The sequence below is a fragment of the Berghia stephanieae genome, chromosome 2 (genome assembly GCF_034508935.2).
Source record: "Berghia stephanieae isolate SIO BIC M18660-M18661 chromosome 2, UCSD_Bste_1.3, whole genome shotgun sequence".
In the NCBI taxonomy this organism is placed as follows: domain Eukaryota; kingdom Metazoa; phylum Mollusca; class Gastropoda; order Nudibranchia; family Aeolidiidae; genus Berghia; species Berghia stephanieae.
Genome location: NC_088361.1, coordinates 4,777,153 through 4,793,584, shown reverse-complemented (window position 1 = coordinate 4,793,584; position 16,432 = coordinate 4,777,153). Strand labels below are relative to the sequence as shown.

Below are 16,432 nucleotides of genomic sequence, written 5' to 3'. Positions count from 1 at the left end.
CAAAGATTAGATTCCATACAAAACAACTTAAAATAATCTTGAACATAATATGGTGATAGATACTAACTTGGCTGCTAGAAGAATGTGGACTATGAAATGTAATAAACAATATGGAATTTAGTTATGTATTATGTCTTTATTGTTCTGTTGTTGTTGTTGGCTGAAGATGGATTTTGAGTCCGAAACGTTCCATGTTTGGTATTTTGTTCTTTTTTGAATCTGTTATATTCATTTTTTTTGTTTATTACTTTGAATATAATACGATACCCCACACAAATAAGCAATAAAACACTTTACGAAAAGTGTAAAGAAAGACACCTATCTATTCAAATCCTGAAGACAAGATGGCAGTTTTTTGGGCATGTACTCAGAAGAGATGAAAAATAACGCCATTATTACTTTAACTTTTAACAAAAACTTAATTAATAATTTTTTTTTCCACATCTGGACACAAGAAATATAAAGGCAGACCACCCGCATAAAGTCATAAAGCAACACGAAAGGCTTTCAGTCAAGTAAGTCAATAATAAAGATTGCCATAATATTATAACCTACCCACTAATGATTAACTTAATGGGTGAAAAAATAAAGGTGGGACAGAGAAAAGAATAAGAAAAAACAAACACAACAAAAAAACCCAAACAACAAGAAACAACGACGACGACAACGCAAGCGGGGAGGTGAGGAAAAAATCGATTTTTATAAATTGTCTATCGATATGGTAAGTCACGCCCACGAAGATTCGGTCAGCTAGGATTCCCAGTTTCCCATTTCAATGCCAAAGTATAGAATTAAAATAAAATACCATTTTAAATTAGCAAGTTTTGGTCACAGACAAATCAATTGATTAAGCTTTTGAAAAGTTCATCAATAAATTATTAAAATTTTAATGAGTTAATACCAATGCTTATTTAAGATAAGCAATTTCCTTTTTTGGGGCATTTTTCAATATTTTTTGGCATTTTTATACAAAGTAAATCTGGCAAAAGTATGAAGTAACTTTCGAAAACTTTTTTTAATTTCCTCTTACCAACGAGCTTGTTTACACTGAGTCAGTCAAGTTCTTCAACTTTACTCAAAAAGTTCGTAGACGCTTTTTAAATAGTGCCTTTTCGTTGTTTCAGTACGAATAAGAAAGAAGTATAGGTTTTTTAAAGGTAAGAAATTAAAATGTTTACTGAAATACTAATTAATTACTATTCTTTAAATTTATATCCCAAATCATGAGATGAAATGTTGATTTGTGCGTTATGTTTCATCATCAGGTCATGGACGTCTAAGTAGACATATATCTCCCGATAAAAAGAAAAGAAAAGGGAGGCCTTCCGAAAGCTCCTACATCCCCAGTATTCTTGTTCTAGTAGGAGGTTTGGGAGGGGGGAAACTTTTTTTATAATGTTCTAAAAAAAAAAAAGTCTCCCCCCCCCCCCTCCCAAACCTCCTACTACGACGAGAGTATTATAAAAAAACAAGAATACTGGGGATGTAGGGATGTAGGAGCTTTCGTAAGGCCTCATAAAGAAAAACTGGGTGGTGTTCGGGGGTCTACCCCCGCTAATTAAAAAAAAATCCTCTCTTTAGGCATGCTGTAAGTCTACGAAAAACCTTTCCAATTTTTCATTCGTCCACGCCACTTAACGGGTTAAACTATATTTATGATTATAATCATGATTATATATTGTGACAGGTTGTGTATATAAGTTGAATTATTTGTTCTACAGCACTAGGATATTGAGGTAAAATCATAAGGGATGATTAATGTATGGTTTAAAATACATGATGAACAAATTAAATGCACTTTGACTTGAATCAAAGAAATGTCATCAATAGTTATCAGCTTCAAATATAATAAATTAACATGATGAATCAAAAGGCAAATACCTGATATGATTAGCTAAATATAAAACTGGTCCAGTTCCAGCTAGAATTCTCTCTTAATTCACATAAATACTGCTCAAACAGCGTACAGATTAGTTTAATTGTTTTGATCATGCCCAATTACCCACCTCAATGACAGGTATAAATGTATTACTTTATTAATTGACACTAAGGTGTCTATTCAAACTCCATAACGAGAAAGAGTATTATAACATCTAAAAGTAAAAGTGAATCAATCCAAAGCAGAATATTAAAAAATCAACAGAAATATAAATAAGTGGAAACGTGTACGTAAACTAGACAATTTGATCAACGAAAATGAAGACATATCAGAAAACGAAAGCAGCTGGCCACCAATACATTCAACCAACTCCAAAATTTATGGAATAGAAATAACATAATGAGTGAGAATAAACGAATGCAAATTTACAAGGCACTGATTATTCCAATATTGACATATAATTGTGGAACCTGTGGCCTCACAAAAAAGAACTTAGAAAGTCTCAATTCATACCACCGCAAACAATTGCATTTCGTAATCGTAATCTATTGGCCAGAGACAATTACAAATACTGATCTCTGAAAGAACCAGGGTCCAATGCCTGATTACAATAATAAAGGAACAGCGATGGAGGCTATTTGGTCATATCTTACATCAAGAAGATAACATCCCAGCCCAAACTGCAATGACAGAATATTTCCTTCATGGCAACAAATATGTAGGGAGACCACCAATATCAATAGTAACTACCCCGAACCAGGATCTCTGTACATATCAGAAATTTCTAGATTCAGATGAGGCCGAATTAATCCCTGAAGAACTAAGAAAAACTGCAGTGCCCTCTGTCCTAAGGTCACAACAAGATCTTGACAGCCTTGAAAATCTGGCCCAGGACTGTGACCAATGGAAACAATTAACAACTTGGATGGACAGAGCAGCTATACTCATCGAGGTTTAAACGAATCTGTGACTGAATCATACAACTCTGAGCAAGTGTCATTCAGACTGTGAGGCTTACTACTACTACTACTACTACTACTACTACTACTACTACTACTACTACTACTGCTACTACTACTGATCTGTTTCTTGACTCCTCACTGACTGCCTGTCCTCTGCTTACGTGGAGCATGCTGGGTTTAGTTTACAAGGGCAGGCAGCTCAAAGCTCCTGAGGCTGGGATATACCAATGACAAGATCCTTGCTCACAATAGCAGTAAATGGAATCAACCAGAGAACATGCTCACTGCAGATGTGACCGATTGTAAATCTTCCTTTGACAAGTGGTATATCAAAATGAATACTTCAACAACTGTAGACTCTGCTTTCCATCAAAGTGATGTGGAGCATTCCTGATGTCTTGGACGAGTTACTTTCATGCGACTCATATTCCAGGTACCCGGGCATTCAGCTGGACCACAGTCTTATCTACCTGACCTATTTAGAGGGTGTTGTTTGGAAGATAATTTCATATAACAGTCTTCTCTGGAAGCTGGCGGGATCACATCTGTCCTGGCACTGTGCAATTCAGAGAGAAGCAATTCCCCTTTTGTATCGGATAGATGCAGGAGCATCAAGAAGGCTAAAAGTTGGAATGCGCTTATTGTAGTGGTCCAAATCACAGATTGTCATTGATTTCACATATTCTCATAAGTGACAAGTTTCACATACTATCATATCAGCAAAAAGTAACGATACAGTACACAGTTTTGAGGGATTTTACATATTTTTGTATGTGCTGAAATCATGAGTTATCCCCAAACCACTAGTTATTTCTAGTTGTTTTATAAAACACACACACAACAATATGATATAACATAGTATCTAGTTAATTTATATATAATTAAAATGACCAAATGTCACTGGAGATGTGAGGTGGGAGACAGTAACCAATCTTGTCTTAACAAAATATAGAAGGTAACTGGGGTTGGTTGTGTGGCACAAGTGTACAAACCGCATGTAGTCAGAGCAACGTTTGCACTTCACTTCCCTGTCTCCAGATGGGAACAACATTTTGAGATGAAGGTCAACCTGGAAGAATACACTAACTTGAGGCTGGGACATTGTTCCCTCTGAACTAGGAGAGTAGTTGCTGGGTTTCTATACAAGTAAGACGAGGCATTGGTTGGCAACCAACAGGCTAAGGTCCATGACCTGTCTAACAGGAGCCACTCTGCGTTAGTGGGGTCTGGCAACTTCACCTACTTACACTAGTTGTAGTAGGAGACTGTAGAGCATCTGGTTAAACGTTGAATTATAATGTAGTTGCCAGGCAGGCTTGTGAGAGTTTGCAAGTGTGTAAGAGAATTGGCTGACTAGAAAGATCATCATAACATTGAATTATAAAATCATCAGAAGTGGGTGCTGCGCACTGTCAAGAAAGGCATAAAGGTATAATACCAACAATATAACAAGGGTGGTTGAATGCTGTTTATCCGTTTTTCTTAGCGGGTAAATGTAGTGGAGTTAGTAAGGGAGAGAGGGGAGGACAATTTATCCTATTAGTCACGTTACATTCTGCTTTGTTAGGAATTAAATTTTTTGTGGTCATATTGTATGATACAGTGTCTGTTGGCTTTGGATGATCTGTAAAGCAATTTGAGTACATGAATGTATATTGCATCATTTGAAATCTCTTTTTTTTTTTTGGCTTCTCCTCTTCCTCTTTCTCCTCCTCCTCCTCCTCCTCCTCCTCCTCCTCCTCCTCCTCCTCCTCCTCCTCCTCCTCCTTCTTCTTCTTCTTCTTCTTCTTCTACTTAAGTTCGTAAGCCTTTAGGGGTTTGTAATGCTTGAGAAATTTATTTATAGTTCAGTTCAGCGCTAAGTAGTTCAGTTAATTATCGTTTTGTGAAAGTTGTTGTTTTTGTTGTTGGTATTGTGGTGGTTTGAACTTATTGATAATTTCATTTACGGAAGCCACACAAGATTTCTGTGGGATAAGAGACTATTTATAAATTATTTTCTTTTCTTATTATTTGACTCACACACTAAACGTTAAAAGAGAGAGAGAGAGAGAGAGAGAGAGAGAGAGAGAGAGAGAGAGAGAGAGAGAGAGAGAGAGAGAGAGAGAGGGAGGGAGGGAGGGAGGAGAGACAGAGAGAGAGGAGAGAGAGAGAGGGGGGGAGGGAGGGAGGAGAGAGAGAGAGAGAGAGGGGAGGGGAGGAGGGAGGGAGGGAGAGAGAGAGAGGGGGAGAGAAAGAGGGAGGGAGAAGGAGAGAGAGAGAGAGAGAGAGAGAGAGAGAGAGAGAGAGAGAGAGAGAGAGAGAGAGAGAGAGAGAGAGAGAGAGAGAGAGCACTGCTGATGTTTTTCTTAAGACCCGCGAAAATCATGATTTAGGATTCAAATAAGGAATTTCCTCCTTTTGAAAAATTACCCCCCCCCCCCCCCCCCCCCCCCAATCAATGTATTGGCAATGAGAGAGTTAATGTGTAGAAGAACATGTCGGTGCAATTTCTCACTCTTCAGAAGTTAGCTATAATATCAATGAATAATAGTTTATTATCTCAATTGTTCAAAACGTGGGGGTTAATGCAGTAAACATCGGGCTTATAGGCTAAAAGGTTGTTTAGCCCTTCTAGTTTGTTTTTTTTTTCATATTTTTTCATGATCAAAACAGCTTTTGTTTTCATTCTTTTATATTGTTTAAATTAATCACCGTTTAAACATATATTGTTCATGGCATGTCTATTTTGTTAGTGATAGCCAACCTATATGATCAGCCATCTTGTTTATGTCCTTTTAAAAAAAAAAACCCTTTTTTTCAATTTTATTTTGAAATATTTGAGAGATACATGCAGCATGAAATCAGATCCTGTCACAATGCTTATATGTTACTTTTGAAAATATGTAAATTATGTTTATATTCACGGGAAATCCCACCTGTCAATTTATATCCCCATCATAATGGCTAACTGACTTTGTTTTCATTGTTCTGGAGATTAATAGCTTCGGGCAATACGTGATTTGTGTGTCTGGGTATCTTTATGAAAGTATGTGTTTGTGTGTTTGTGTGTGTGTGTATGTATGTGTGTGTGTGTGTGGCGATGGAGAAGGGATTTTAAAAAAAGGAAGATTCGTTTCCAAAATGTTTCAATTAAGTCGTGATTTTTGACTTCCGCGAAAACGAAACCTATGGCCAGCTAAAATGTTGGGTTTTTGTTTCTTTTCGGAGCCCTAAACAGAAAAGAAGGAGAAGCCGAATTGGATGTATCCCCGTTAATCCCCGCCCAATGGTTGTTTGCATATGGATTTAACACTTCTCCTGTTGACATCTATACAAATCTTAAAGTTATTGTTATTCATGAGATCAACGTTCCATTGAGGTAATATTTTCAGCTGTTACATTGGACTCGCCAATATTCTTAACTTCAGATAATCCGAGGTAGACCGAGACGGAATTTATATGAACAGTAATTACTTTTCAGATATGTACAGCCGAAACTTGTGGGATATTCTCAACAAAAAAAAAAAGAAAAAAGGAAGTAACTTGATCATTATTATTTTTTTTTTTGTAAACCATCAAAAGAAGACTTTTATGACATGAACTGTATGTACACCATTTAAAAAAAGTTGTTTTCATAAAACAGTATTAAACAGGGGTGTCTTTTTTTTTCTCGTTAAAGCCAGAACAAAAACCCCCTGTTTTTAAACAAAAAATTCCGGCTGACCTTATTAGGGTATTGATGAGTTGCCGATTTAAAAGATAAAATCATTTTGTTGTTTAAAGGCAACAGTTAAGGGGAAGCTAGACGGATATATGTATCTTTTCCCATGATTTAAGAGTGATACCATTTGATGAAAAGGAGGAGCTTTGCAAGAAATATTTTCATTTGCTCTTTACGAGAGAAAATAAAATTCCGGCTTAAAAATACAAGCAGCAAAGGACATCCCTGATCATCCAATTAAATATAATGTTTACTATTGTAAGTCTTTTCACTGAAGATCTATTTAGTAAGGCGGACCGTTCTTTCCCAAGTCCTGTTCTTGCACCTACTTTTTGGGACTCCGTTTCGATTGATTGGTTCGGATTATCATCTCTTTTCTTAAGATGTGGATTTTTTTCACAGTATATTCGAGAGAAAACTAAGGAAAATTTAAACATGCTTATGTATTTATTTCAAAATTTTATGACAGCCTTAAAAGCAGTATGTAATATTTCACAGATAACAGATTTTGTAGTTTTTAAAGACTTCGCCAAAACAAGAGATGTAAAACTTGTATAAGTCTATTGTCACAAGGCCCATGGATCCGCAGTATATTCTTATTTCTGCATCGTTAAGTACAATAACAGTTTGATTGCTACCCTTTGGATAGGACACTGGTCTATCCCAAAGTACTTTCCGCCATATCATATCTAGCTATACGATCACTGCCACGCGACATGATTCGTACATCTGAAAATTTGGGCAGAATGCCTTTCCTTGTGTAGTCAAACCGTGGAGGGTCTAATCATCGGCATGAACCCTCCCACATAATCTTTGTGGATCCAAGACCGGTGTAGCACGCCAGAATGACTCTATCGCCAAAAAGACTCTAGAGTTAAATTGGCGTACGCGAGTCAGACTCTAGAGTTAGCCTCGCGGCCGCGAGACTGGCTCTGGAGTGTGCCTCGCGTACTTCAATTTAACTCTAGTCTTTTTTTGGTAGAGTCATTCTCGCGTGGAACACCGAAACTACCGTGTCAGCACTATATTTAAAAAAATAAATTTTGGAAATACTGTGAATTCATCTCTTACTTTGTGAAGCTGTTGTTTTGTACTTTTTTAAATTAAAAAAAAATTATATATTTTGTGGTTAATAAGGAATGGTCAAATTTTAGGATGGTTTCAAAAAAAGACTCTAGAGTTAAATTGGCGTACGCTAGACAGACTCTAGAGTTAGCTTCGCGGCCGCGAGATAACTCTAGAGTGTGCCTCGCGTACGCCAATTTAACTCTAGGGTCTTTTTTTTTTGGTAGAGTCATTCTCGCGTGGTGCACCGGCACCGATGCACCGCAGCAACACAGTCAGACAGTAATGACGAGCATTTTAATATAATTACATTTATTATTCCCTTTATCTTCCTCTTCTCTTACACTCCTTACTTCACCTCCAGTCCTCTCCTTCTTCTTCAGCCTTTTCGTCGTCATTCCACCTCCTCCTCCTTTCTTCCCCCTTCTCTCTCTCTCTCTCTCTCTCTCTCTCTCTCTCTCTCTCTCTCTCTCCCTCTCCTTCTCCTCATTGACCTTTCCTTTCTCATTCATTCTGAAATAAATTAATTTTCGTCGTCGTCGCTCTACCTCTATACATCTCTCTTTTTATTCCCCCTTCATCCTTACCCTTTTTTTCTTCTCTCTCTCTCTCTCTCTCTCTCTCTCTCTCTCTCTCTCTCTCTCTTCTCTTTCTCCCTTTCACCCCATCTGCTTCCTCCATTCCCTATTCTCCTTTCAACTCCTCTTCCCGTTGTCCTCCCGCATCCCCTTGTCCTCCCGCAACCCGCATTATATTCTGAAATGTATTCATATTTATCGTCGTCGTCACACCTCCTTCCCTTTCTTCTCTATCTCCTCTCCTTCATTATCCCCCCCCCCCCCCTCTCTCTCTCTCTCTCTCTTTCTCTCTCTCTCCCTCCCTCCCTCCCTCCTTCACCTCCTCTTATCCTTTCCTCCTTCATTCCCCAATTTCCCTTCATCTCTTCTTCCATTTCCCCCCACATTTATTCTGACATAAATTCATAGTTTGGATTGTCACACCTCCACCTCATCCTCCATTCCCTCCATCTTCTCTCCCACATCCCCCCCACCCTCTCTCTCTCTCTCTCTCTCTCTCTCTCTCTCTCTCTCTCTCTCTCTCTCTCTACCTCCCTCCCCCCTCCCTTTCTTTTACACAATATCTCCAGAAATACATTCATAATTACATATTATTTACACATTCAAATCTTAAGTACCGTATTGGTGCTGAAAATAGTTGCCAGTGTTGAAAACCACTTAGCCCTCGTTAACCGCCGAGTCGTCAATTGCTGCACAGTAATTAACGTAGACCGCTAGAGTAGAGCTGGACTACTTCATAATCTTACAGGCAGACAGTTATTGCTCACGCACATATATAAATACATTATATGGATCTTATGTAACTGATGTGTCATGTTACTTGAACGGAACACAGTGTAACGGGTATGACAAATTATGTATTCTGGACATAAATATTTGGACAAATGATTTTACTCCAGACGTCAGTTTTTCTATGATAGCTATTTTTAAAACAATGTAATTTATTGAATCATTACGTCATCTAAATATATGCTCGAAGAAGCGGTGGAAATAGGTAGACTTTGCTATTTTGTACACTCCAGACGTCAGTTTTTCTATGATAGCTATTTTTAAAACAATGTAATTTATTGAATCATTACGTCATCTAAATATATGCTCGAAGAAGCGGTGGAAATAGGTAGACTTTGCTATTTTGTACGTTTACATCTGGTGCGGAAACAGTTTCACTATTAACATCGCTGGGAACTCCTCAAAGAGACAGTCTGAGCCCAATCCTTTTAACGGTATATTTGGAAGCAGCACTAAAAGAATTAAGACAAAAACTCCCGATTCTTCAAATCCTTACCCGCGAACTGATTTACGCAGACGATGTTGATATCATATTTGATACAGCAGACCTGACGAAGCAGCACGTGGATACCAATAATATCAAATACTCTTCGACATTGGAATTTAAAGGTCGACGAATCCAAAACAGAAATTACAGTGGTTGACAAGAAACTAGCGGAATAAAAAAGTGTAAGAAAACTCGGAAACTTGATTAATGAGAATGAAGACATCAAACGGAGAAAAATGCTTGCTCAAACTTCATTCAAAGAACTACACAACGTTTGGAACAGGACGAGCACCATCAATGAAAATAAAAGAATACGCCTTTATGAAGCGCTAGTGCTGCCAATCCTTATGTACAACTGTGGTACGTGGGGTCTTACAAAAAATAATTTGGACAATTGAGACGAGTTATTCGGGTACATTGGCCAGACAAAATCAATAATGATGATGTATGTATGGCAGATGCAGAGAGTACAACCAGTCAGTACGCGAATAATGGAACAAAGATGGAAACTGTTCGGACACGTTCTCCGACGAGATGAAAATATTCCAGCACAAACCTCAATGGATGATTACTTCAAGCGAGGAGCCAAAAACAGAGGGTGTACACCAACTTCACTTCCAACAACATTGAATCAAGATATCAAAAAAAAAAATACATTTAGAAACAACAAACGAAGAACTGATTTCAACAACACAAGGAAACATCTAATTGCCTCAGCACCTCAACACACGTGATGACATTCAAAAGCTAAGAACACTTGCACTGGACATAGATTTATGGAAACAAATTACTAACTGGATACTAGAAACAGACTGACACACTCGAAGTAACACGCACATTCACGTCAAGGTGTCTATAGAGACAGCGCAGCCATATTCATTCATTCATTCATTTTCAATTTGAATGATCTTTCACTTTCGATTTCATTCAAGATCGTTGTGCCTACTCGATTTAGGTGGTTCTCCGTGTACACGTAGACGGCTACTATATTATAAAATAATAAATGCACATCGGCCTACTCTATTTAAAACCGTCGGTAGATGAGTGCGTCAACTGATTACTGTCAGGGTCATATACGAGTAATACGTTTTATGATCTTTTACGCCTTCCTCTGATATCTACCAATCGCTGTTTTCTAATAAAGTTTGCAATTCTTGGACGTCAGTGTTTCTTCGGGAGACATTTCGAAGGCTCCTCGTTCTAACATTTCTTTATATTTCTATTTTCACCCTGGACCTTTTTGTCAGGTGTTTATTTATTCTATTTGTCATAACATAGAAGCATTTCAAAGTGTATAGAATAAACCTTTATAGATTAGTGAAAGTTTAAAATTTCCTAGTACGGCCATTGTCTTTTTCCTTGACCGCCATTGCCATTGTGGTTTAAATATTGAAAGGGCAGTATAGAACAGCGTATTTATAACAGTTAGGGTACTAAACCAGGCGTGCAGACAGTGCGTAAGAAGAGCTCCTTGGTACTAAACAATGTGGCTAGAGAACTAAATTAAAAAAATAAAAAACAATACTGAACGTCTCATTTAAAACAAAAAACATGAACGTTAAAATTTAAATAGGTACCTACCTTCTTCATGAAAAAAAATATTGTGTTTTTAATGTAGAGATTTATAATGAGTCTTTCATTAACATTATTTTTTAAATGACGGTTTCGGTCCCAAAACCCTTCTTCAGGAAACAAATTTGAATTTAGAGAGTAAGAAGTGCGCTGTTCCTCTACGTGTTTTATTTATTTGTTTGTTATTTAGTTTTTGGTGCCCCGCGTATTTCCTTTAAACTTAGGTTAATTCCTTCAATACTTTTTATTTTCTGTTTTGCTTAAGACTGTCCTCACATTATGTGGTCATGCCTTCGGACCGTAGGTCCAGGATTCGAGTCTTGATATGAGCGGCTCATAGTTGAGTCCTTGGAAAAGACTCTTAAAAACCAAACTTCGTTATACTAAGCAATACCACAAACTCTCAAAGCCTTTAAAACGGTCTCTCTCTCTCTCTCTTCTCTCTCTCTTCCACACACACACACATACCAATATATATATATATAATATATATATATATATAATATAATATAAAAATATATAGTATTATATATAAATGTAATTCACTCACATACTGCCAAACGATTCGTTCTGTGTTCCACTCACATCGCAAACCATGTATAATGACATACTACAAGGATTGCCGACTGATGAAGTGACACAGAAACGAAACTCTAGCAAGATATGAGTGAAATTCTCATTTATATTACTCTACCACCATTATCGAGCACTTTCGTACCCTACAATACCCCCAACACGCAAAAAATATATATATATATATATATATATATATATATATATATATATATATATATATATATATATACGCCGACTGAAGACGTGGATGGAAACCACAGAAACTTGTGGTTCTGCCATATTATAAGTGTGTGAATCAATTTATATTTTATATATAAACATACTGTGAGACATGACGCCTGTTAGGCGGTAATCAATTTTTATTTTTCCGACAGAGACAACGCTATATTATTGTTAACGACCAGGTCCTCATTTTACACCAGAATATCTTTTCCTTTTACATACACAAACAAACAAACACACACACACACACACACACACACACACACACACACACACACACGCATGCGCGTGCACACACACTATTTAGATTGGATCCTAACTTATTACGGTCTCACGTAAGCATGGGGATTGTGCGGTCATATGCTAATCTCAAGCATTAATGACAAAATACGCCGATGTGGTACTCTGTCTATTGCAGTATTGGTCTGTATGTAGGTATGATACGTCTAATACGTTAGAATAATAATAGCAGCGTATTATAAAATGACACCCCCAAATAAACACACAAACACACACACACATATATAATATATAATAAATGCGTGTATGTATGTGTGTGTGTGTGTGTGTGTGTGTGTGTGATTGTGTGTGTGTATGATTGCGTGTGTATGATTGTGTGTGTGTAGAGATAGATAGATAGACAGGAAACCGACTTAACGCAGATTTATGCGTGAACAACTCGCGAATCGATTGGTTGATTGATTGATCGACTCTCGATTAGAAGACATTGCTTACTCCCGTTTGGGATTTAACATTGCATGGATTCCCAGTCCCACCCGTGTCAATCAACGACTATTCTTTGGTCAGAGACGAACCATATACACGCCCAGATCATTGATATATAAAAACAAAATAATCTCCAGGGTGCCTTCACCTTCTCCCCCCTCCCCCAATATCGCCCACCACCATCCCTGTCTATTTAGTATGTAATAGTATAGCATAGGTTATACCCCGTTTGCAAAGTGAATTAAATAAATATGTCTCTTACTTACGATAGTTTCAATAAAGATATGGTAGGTAATTTAATATATCTTTAAAGTAGCTTTTATTATAACGCATTTTTGTTTTTGTTTATTGAATTGTCAGACGGACACACACACACACATACACACGCCCACACAATCCACACATTTTAATTAAAAGCGTAACAATGTGTAAATAACTTCGTAGTTGAGAAGCAGATGGTGGGTGAGTAACATAAGACTTATAATGTAATGAATATATTTATCGACATGGACTATATATAGTGTGCCCCCGCTTATAAAAGTACGAATTGAAAGTTAAGTTTATTTTTTTTTCCACACTCAACACTGAATTTCATAGCATTCTTTTTTTCTTTTCTGTATATTAGTATTAGCGTGATAAACAAATGCATTTATAATACCATCACATCCGTTTAGGATGAGACCTCCCCCACCACCTGCTGCTCGGGAGTTTATGAGACTAACTTTTGTGGCAAGTGTGTTATTATAGTTATAGGAACAATCCATTGATTGGCTGGCTGTTCTGTAAAAAGAAAGTGCAATAAACTCAGATCTTGTTTCATCAACCAAAATCCTCTACCAGATCTTGACATGTTTGACATTCGTCATCAATAAGATTTCGTATTCTGCATTATATCATTTGGAGGGCGATATGAACAGCCTGACACTGACAGCACTTTGTTATTTGTGCTTGCATGTCTGGGTGAGTGTCAAAATAGAAACCAAGGTTTCGAACGACATTGGAATTTTTGATTACTGATTCACTGAAGGACAGTTGGTCTATGAGTAATTATTTTCCTGTTTTTAAAAAAAAATAAGCAGCTCAGTTTTGTCTCGTACAATTTAAGTTTGTTGTTTGTCATCCATGTTTTAACTTATCTAGCTAGACATGTTGGGAGTCGCTCTTTTGTTTCTTCAATGTTTTTGGATGAGATGGGATAGTACAACTGGTTATCATCGGCGTAGAGATGATGACTGAGACTGAGACAGAAGGTCGCTGATGTTGCTTAAAGGTTTTTTGTACATCGTGAAAATATAAGGCCCAAGCACTGAACCCTGTGGAACACCAAATTGCAACTATGTTGGTGTAGTTTATGTGAAATACAGCATACACATCAGGAAGAGGAAATGGGGATGGATAGACCATGAGTTTTGAAGACCTGCTTGGAATACCCAAGGTGGAAAAAGACCAGGGAGGCCACGAAAATGTAGTTGCCGACGGAGCACTTTTGAGGAAGCAAAGATGGGTGGATACACATACAAGCAAGCGGAGGAAACGACCCAAGGAAGAGTCAAACGATAGCCTATGCTCCGAGTGGGGTTAAGGGCTTAAGTCAAGTAAGTCACCCCCAATTGCGCTCCCCATGAATCAACAAAACAAACTCGGGATTAATTGGTGCCATATGAAACGCAAACTGGCGTCAGTGAATGGACAGTGCCGTGTTTGTCTTGTTTCTGTGTCTATCTAGTGATGTTGAGCGTGGTCAATGACGGATGTGGCAATGATTGAAAAACTCTGACCCCGGCATTGTGTCCTTGGGTAAGGCACTTAACCCACATTGCCCCACTAGACTACAGCATGATTGAGTACCTGGCTATAGATACAGAACGGAAAGTGCACGAATGGTATTACAAAAAGGACACAGAGACGGCATTTAATATATGAAATGGAAAGTAAGTTCCATATAACATGCTTATGGGAATAGATGAGCATTTTGAAACGAGTTGAGCATCGAGAACGAATGAAAATGCATTACTACATAAATACATATATGTTCATTTTCTTATTTTTTGGGTTTTGGAACTTGACAATTTTGTGGATTGCCGAGGTTATAGTTACAGAGGTATAAGTGCGTATTTATTTGTAATTTTCAACTTTCTGAGACGATCATAGAACCCTGGAGGATTGGAAAGACATGGTCACCAATGTGCTACAGACCCGGCGTCTCTTGGTGATGATGATGAGGATGATGATGATGATGATGATGATGATGATGATGATGATGATGATGATGATGATGATGATGATGAGTGATACCAAGATTGGATTCAAACTTTCGAAAAGGAAAAAAAAAAAATATATTAATATAGAATTATAATTATCGTTACTTGATAGGTTACAAATCTTGGCATGGGATTACTTGGTTTTGTCCTGGCCCTGCCTGGAGTCCTAGATGGGAGGGAAACAGTAAAATGCATAGTTATTGTTTTGGGAGATGATATTTTTTTCCTTGTAAATCATCTCTCTGTAATGTATTATTGTTATTTTTAATGTATAATGTAGGCATTTGAGTGTATTCCTCTTTGTTGGATTTTGTGCTTGTGTCTGGATGAGACTTATAGGTGATCTCAAACTAGGTGCATTGGTGGTATGCTCTTGGAATCTACATCTGATCCCTATTTCTGGGTGGGGTTCCTGACCTCCCATAGTGGGCAGGGGGGTACATACTGTGTCTTCTATCCCCTTATATCTGTTTTCCAATATGCTTTCTGTCTTTGTCTTGGAATGAGATTACTTGGTTTTGTCTTGGCCCTGGCACAGAGCCTAGCTGGGAGGGAAACAGTCAATGCACATAGTCTTTTTTGGGAGATGATATATTTTTATTTGTAAAATCATCTCTCGTTATGAAAAGAATATAATTTATTATTTGAATATATAATGTAGCATTTGAGTGTTTCCTCTTGTTGGATTTTGTGCTTGTGTCCGGCTGAGACTTAGAGGTGATCTCAAACTAATACATAGGTTTTGTGCTTTTGGAATCTACATCTGTATCCTATTGTTAATCAGTTCCCCTTGTCTTATTTCTCTTGGTTGCTTTAATTGTAATTCTAGAACTTTTTCAATCCTATTTCTTCCTTTTACTGGCTGATATGACCTTAATGTGTTGCAAGCGCCGTAAAACCCTTAAAAACACAAAAACACAAAAAAAAACAACAAAAAACAACAGATCCCTATTTGTTCCCAGTTCCCCTATGCCTTACTTTTTCTTGGGTGCTTTAATTGTAATTCTAGAACTTTTTACTATCCAATTTTCTTCCTTTTTACTGACGCTGATATAACCTAAATGTGTTGCAAGCGCCGTAAAACCCTTAAAAACAAAACAAACAAAAACAAATATTATTAGGTAGTATTGTACTCTAAATTATTAGTTTTGAATAAGAACAAGCACGCGACCATAAAGCTTTCTTAAGATATTACAGATTTTAAATACAAGATGATATTACATTTAACAAAACAAAACAATAGAAACAAACAAACTAAAAAAAGCTATAAAAATAGAGATAAAAATGTATGGTAAAGATTAACCGATTGTGCGCCCTCCGTATCACCCAGGAACTTGCAAAATAATATTCGGAAATCAGAGATAAAAATGCATGAAATATTAATTCCCGCCCCCCCCCCCCCCAAAAAAAAAAAAATAAAAATAAAAAAAATCAGCCCCTCTCCCTGAGGATCGAACCTCCGGCCTCCTGATGAGCATATTTGGAAAATAAATGTAGCAACGTACGGCCCATGGTGACCGTAATTAATTGTTCGCACGTTCGAATACTTAGCCTACTACCTTAATATTATACTTGCTTTCTGTCGACAGGACACATTATAGTATAGTCTCAG

At 37.3% G+C, this 16,432-nt stretch overlaps 1 protein-coding gene across 3 annotated transcripts in view; it reads left to right on the top strand.

Annotated features, from left to right (window-relative positions):
- The first annotated feature begins 1,028 nt into the window (after positions 1 to 1,028).
- Positions 1,029 to 16,432, top strand: part of LOC144964203 (tumor necrosis factor alpha-induced protein 8-like) — a 55,340-nt gene continuing 39,936 nt past the window's right edge. For 2 of the 3 annotated variants that reach the window (XM_078898192.1, XM_078898191.1), the window contains exon 1: positions 1,029 to 1,157. The gene's annotated coding sequence lies outside the window, so the exon portion shown is untranslated. The remainder of the gene's footprint in view (positions 1,158 to 16,432) is intronic. The other variant, XM_078898193.1, reaches the window with a different exon arrangement.